Source organism: Aotus nancymaae, unplaced genomic scaffold (genome assembly GCF_030222135.1).
Source record: "Aotus nancymaae isolate 86718 unplaced genomic scaffold, 86718_ANA_hifiasm-v0.15.2.pri h1tg000006l, whole genome shotgun sequence".
In the NCBI taxonomy this organism is placed as follows: Eukaryota; Metazoa; Chordata; class Mammalia; order Primates; family Aotidae; genus Aotus; species Aotus nancymaae.
Genome location: NW_026988417.1, coordinates 81,347,181 through 81,352,844, shown reverse-complemented (window position 1 = coordinate 81,352,844; position 5,664 = coordinate 81,347,181). Strand labels below are relative to the sequence as shown.

At 42.9% G+C, this 5,664-nt stretch overlaps 1 pseudogene; it reads right to left on the bottom strand.

Moving 5' to 3' along the window:
* Positions 1-372: 372 nt before the first annotated feature.
* Positions 373-1,731, bottom strand: LOC105707012 (leukocyte surface antigen CD53-like; annotated as a pseudogene).
* Positions 1,732-5,664: the final 3,933 nt, after the last annotated feature.

Genomic DNA, 5,664 nt, shown 5'->3' with positions numbered 1-5,664 from the left:
GACATAGAGGCCAGAGACAAATTTGACAATGGGAATATGCAAAAATTCATATCCTGGCCCCACTCTTTGATCTCAAGCCATTAGTTCCACAGTTTCTCTTGGCCTCTCATTTCTAAAAAGATGTCCAAGTATTACTGTTACAACCTTGAGAGACGTGGCTGCTGGCATCAGTAGGTGAAAGGTTGTCTTGCTGACTGAGATGGAAAGTCCCTGGCCAACACCTTCTTTTCTGGTTGTAGAGGACAGCATCCCAAAAAGCAAAGGGATGGGGGGAGGATAGTCCAGCAGGTGACCATTTAGAACCTCATGCTATAAATGGTTTTGGATTTCCAGAGATGGAATGAGTCTCCCCCAGCACAGGGCAGTTGTAGGTCACACCCCCAGGGCCTGACTGGTTTTATCAATCTGGCTGTTTGGGGTCAGTGCAGAGGACACCCTTACCATCTGGATCGCACATATATACAGATGGTGATGATTCTGCTATACAGCAATTGGAGTGAAACTACAGTCTTGCTTTTTCATAGCAACATTTCGCTTTTGGCTCTGAGGGGCAAGATGCTTGTTGGCCGCTGGTCCAATCACTCGTGCCTTTTATATCACAACAGTGCAGAAATGACTGGATGGAGTCCCACATCACCTTGGTGCTATCATCCCAGTGGTAATGGTAAATGCTACCAGTCAGACCCTCAGCTACAAACACATTCAGCTTCTGTTCGTAAACAAAGTGCAGGATGGGGCCGGGCGCGGTGGCTCAAGCCTGTAATCCCAGCACTTTGGGAGGCTGAGGCGGGTGGATCACAAGGTCAAGAGATCGAGACCATCCTGGTCAACATGGTGAAACCCCGTCTCTACTAAAAATACAAAAAAATTAGCTGGGCATGGTGGCGCGTGCCTGTAATCCCAGCTACTCAGGAGGCTGAGGCAGGAGAATTGCCTGAACCCAGGAGGCGGAGGTTGCGGTGAGCCGAGATCACGCCATTGCACTCCAGCCTGGGTAACAAGAGCGAAACTCCGTCTCAAAAAAAACCAAAAAACAAAGTGCAGGATGGCCGAGGTCACCTCAGCAAGGAGGATAATCAGCAGCAGAATGAACAAGGACATAAGGAGGCACCTGTTTATCTTGATAGAGCCTATGCAGCCCAGGAAGGCAACCACTGTGATAACAAAGCCCATGATGAAAGCACATTGCTCAGCGTGAGGAAGGGGAGCTTATGGAAGAGCACTCCCTAGCTATTGTGGATCAGTGGGCACATCCCCCAAAGTGTAGCAGCCACAGAACCAAAAGAGCAAGTTGTGCACGGCTGTGTATGGTGGCTCACGCCTGGAATCCCAGCATTTTGGGAGGCTGAGGCAGGAGGACTGCTTGAGCCCAGGAGTTCAAGACCAGCCTGAGCAACATAGTGAGACCCTCACACTACAAAAAATTTTTTTAAAAATTAGCCAGGTGTGGTGATGCATGTATATGCCTATAGTCCCAGCTACTCGGGAGGCTGAGGTGGGAGAATTGTTTGAGGCCAGAAGGTCAAGGCTGCAGTGGCCTATGATGGAGCCACTTCACTTCAGCCTGGGAGACAGAGCAAGATCTATCTAGAAAGAACGAAAGAGAGAGAGACACTGAGAGAGAGAGAGAATTAGAGAGAAAGAGAGAGACAAAAGAAAGGAAAGGAAAAGGAAAGGAAAGAAAAGAAAAAATAGGACATACTTCTGCAATTTCAAGCTACTTGTGCCCATGGTGGGATATTCTGGCCTTTTGCAGGCACTGATCCTCAGTCCTTCAGACAGAATTTGTGATTATCCTGCAGATGGCCAAAACAAAGCTGGTAACATTTGTGTCTAGGGTTATTTTGAAACTTCGATTTTTGAAACTAGCATTACTACTTTACTATTGAGGATAATTTTTTAATGTGTTTATGATCAACTGCATTTTCTCTTTTGTGAATTTTTCTTTTGAAATATTTTGTCCATTTATCTATTGGAAACTTGGTTTTAATAAGCTCACTATAATTACAATTTAATAAGACTTTCATGATTTTTATTTTTAAAATAAGTGTTGGGCTGGGCACAGTGGCTCATGCCTGCAATCCCAGCACTTTGGTGAGACATTGATCACCACCTGTGGAGGTCTGTTCTGCAGACCCTGACTCAAAGATGGATGAATGAATGCACTCTCACACCTATTTCAGTGATTCAAGTGGGCTAGGGATGGTCATCGGCTGCTTTCAGAAGGCAAACTGCAGCTAATTGACCAAGACTCCCTCTCCATCCTCACATTTATTCAGTATGAACTTCATAGCAGAGGTTTTAAGTCAACATGCTTGTGGATGATTAACATGGTTAGAAGAGTGGTTTTATGAATGATAAAAGCTTTAAGTTCTGGGGCCCAGGGTAAACACCATTAACGAGTAATTTCCCTTTGACCTCCCTTGAGAGGGTCATCCAGCACAAAGTTTACATGAGTAAACAGAGTAGAGACAAAGTGATGTGGGGTAAACAGATTTAAACTGGGAAAGCCTCTTACTGTCCCTATCTTTTCCCTAATGTAATGGACTGGCTGCCTTCAGCCTGTTCCCATAAAACCTTTCGGCCTTCCAATAGGTTTGAGACTATAATTTATAATTTTCCCTAATATTTCCCTAATATTTTGCCAGCCACCCTGAGTAAATCGCAACACTTTAGGAGGTCAAGGTGGGTGAATTGCTTGAGTGCAGGAGTTCCAGACCAGCCTGGGCAACATGAAACACCATCTCTACAAAAAAAAAAAAAATACAAAAATTAGCTGGGCATGCTGTCATGCACCATAGTCCTAGCTACCCAGGAGGCTGAGGTGCGAGGATTGCTGGAGCCTGGGAGGTGGAGGCTGCAGTGGCCCACAACTGCACCACTATACTCCACCCTGGGTGACACAGAGATAATCTGTCTCAAGAAAATAAAATAAAATTAAATAAGTGTCATCAAATTAAGAAACAATTGGCAAAACAAAAGTAAATCTTTGTGATCACATAGAGAAAAGATCAAGCAGAGATAAATGTTAGTTCAAATACTAAATGATGCCATCTAGTGGAAAATTTATTTTGACTCATTTCTCTGAATTACAGGTTCACAAATTTTAATGCCCCCAAATTTGGAATTTATGGGTTTTGTTAAAATACATAGTCCAGTCCCTCTAACTCCATGTGTGTGATAATCCAAGAATTGTGTTTCAATAGTATCCATATTGGAATTAGGAAAATTCCATTTCAGTTAAAAAGAATGCCCCAGAAGTACCTTGTGCTTTCCCTTTTCATCAGAATGTTTACTGGTTTCACCATAATAAATAATTTTATTGCTAACAACATTCTTTTAATCTGTTAGCCCCTGTGCTAATTGTTTTACTTACATTGTTTTATTTAGCCTGCTCAAATGCCGTAAGTTAGATACTATTATTACTGTATTTCACAAGTGAGAAGGCTGAGGGGGAGAACTTAAGTACCTTCTCCAAGGTCACACAGCTAAAACTGTACCTGAGCCCAGAAACCATCAGGTTATTGTTCACAGGCCTATGTGACAGGAAAGGTCATAGTCATATGAATAGTGAAAAGGGACCAACTTTTAAAAGACCAGTTCCAGTCCCATGAGTCTATATACTGTCACCTACATTTAGCTTAGTATACTCCAGGCAGAAATGAATCGTTATTTCTTCATTACCAAGGGCTATTTAGGGGCATTTTGCTTTGATATGTTGCAACTTAATATGCACATGGTAAGACAGTCACACATTCAGATGTTCCTTAAATATTGGTGTTATAAATTTGGGATGTTTTCAATACTTTGTTGTTACTCTCTATTCTTCCCCTAAACAAAATAAATCGAACTGCTTCAAACCCTCTACGTGGAGGCAAACTGAAACTAATTTATTTATAACTGGTTAGAAAACCCAGCTGATAGAGATCTGCAGCCAAGCTAGCTGAGGCTTAATCATGGGTGCCTTCCCCTACCCCACAAGGGCCAAGGGTTGGGTCCACTCAGGCTGGCAGAAGTCAAGTGCTGTTTCCCCTTAAGCAGACTCTTATCTTTTCTACAGCTCACCCCCCTCCCTTGAGCCCAAAGTATCAACTGACTTCAACTGAAAAATTAATTCCTGCTACTGCCCTAGTCAGAAATAGCGTGAAGGAGACCTAGGAACTTTGAGGGTATGTCCCTGATAACTGCCCTATTCTCTAGTCCATTAGTGACTCTAATAATGGAAAGTTATAACTATGAAAGATTTCTTTGTGTGGGAAGGAAGGCTTGGTAACCAGAGACTTCATTATCTTTTAAATATCTATCCAGTAGAAGTGTTTCCTTTTTGGTATCCTATAAGCTACATTAGTCTTAGAAATCTTCAGAGGGTTAGTGAACAAAGAACATCAAAGAATGAACTTAAAAAAAAAAAAAAAAGGATGGCCCAAAAAACAAATAAACAAAAAATTAGGATGAACACAAAAATTTCTCAATTTATTTTTACATTGGAGTGGAAAATAAATTTGAAAATATAAAAATATTTTTGTATTCTTCACTTCCACCCCCAGGAACTCAAAGTGTTAAATGATAATGCCCCGTGACGCAAAAAAATTTCAGGCTGATATTCAGCAGAACGGAAGGAAAAAATTTATGACTAACAAAGAATCCTGGAGTCTTCTGACATGGAAAAACTAGATGAAATAAAACTAAAAATAGACAACATGAATGGAGCATTTTAATTTGTACCAGGCACTTTTCTAAATGTTCCTTGAATGCACAATCCCATTTATCCCCTACCTTGAGGGGAACTCTCAAGGTAGGTACGATTATTAATCTTATTATACAAATGAGGAAAATGAGCAGTTAAGTCATTTGCTGAAGTCATCCAGCTACTAAATTGCGGACGGGGAACCAAGCTGTCAGGCCCCAGAGCCCAAGTTCCCATCTATTAGGCGGTAAGAAAGACCTAACATGGTGTCACTTCCTCGGAGAGTCGGAAGCAAACCTGGGATACAAATTAACTGAATGGATCACCCATTTGACTAACAGACATCCGCCTGATTACACAGTTTTTTAGACTCCTTGCGGCCTCCAAGTTCATTTATAGAAGTAAATTAGTTGTGCTTTATTATGCAAATACTTCACAATGACTGGATCTTGGGTGGGAAGAATTTATATATTTTGGAGGGTCAGAGACCTAGGCCATTCCTTTCAGGTTCCCAGTTTAATGAGAGAGAAAAAGCCAAACAAGATTACAGAAACTAATGGTATAGTAAATATGTACATGAAACAAATGAACGCTTTCAATTACAGCCAATATGATAGTGTGTTTGAAACTTCACCTGGAGGTAACCACGTAGGTCCAAGCTTAACTCCCTGCAACTCTGAGGTCCGGCCACTGGCTTCCTAGCATCCGTGCGACACGACCCCGTGAAAAGCCAGATACTTCGACTTAAACACTGGTTTAGTTTGTAGTCGGGTAAGGCGGCGGGGCACCCATCTGAGGCCTCTGCCCTTGGGGCTGTTGCCCGTACTATAGATGACCCCCGCGGGAAAACCAGTCAGGGCAGGAGCACCCTCGGAACCAAAGCGCCCGCCCTGCCTACTCCCCGGCAGCGTTTCCCGGAGCACCAGGGGGCGGGGCCTGGCTGAGGGAGCCAGGAGCACGGCCCCGGCTGGCTGAGA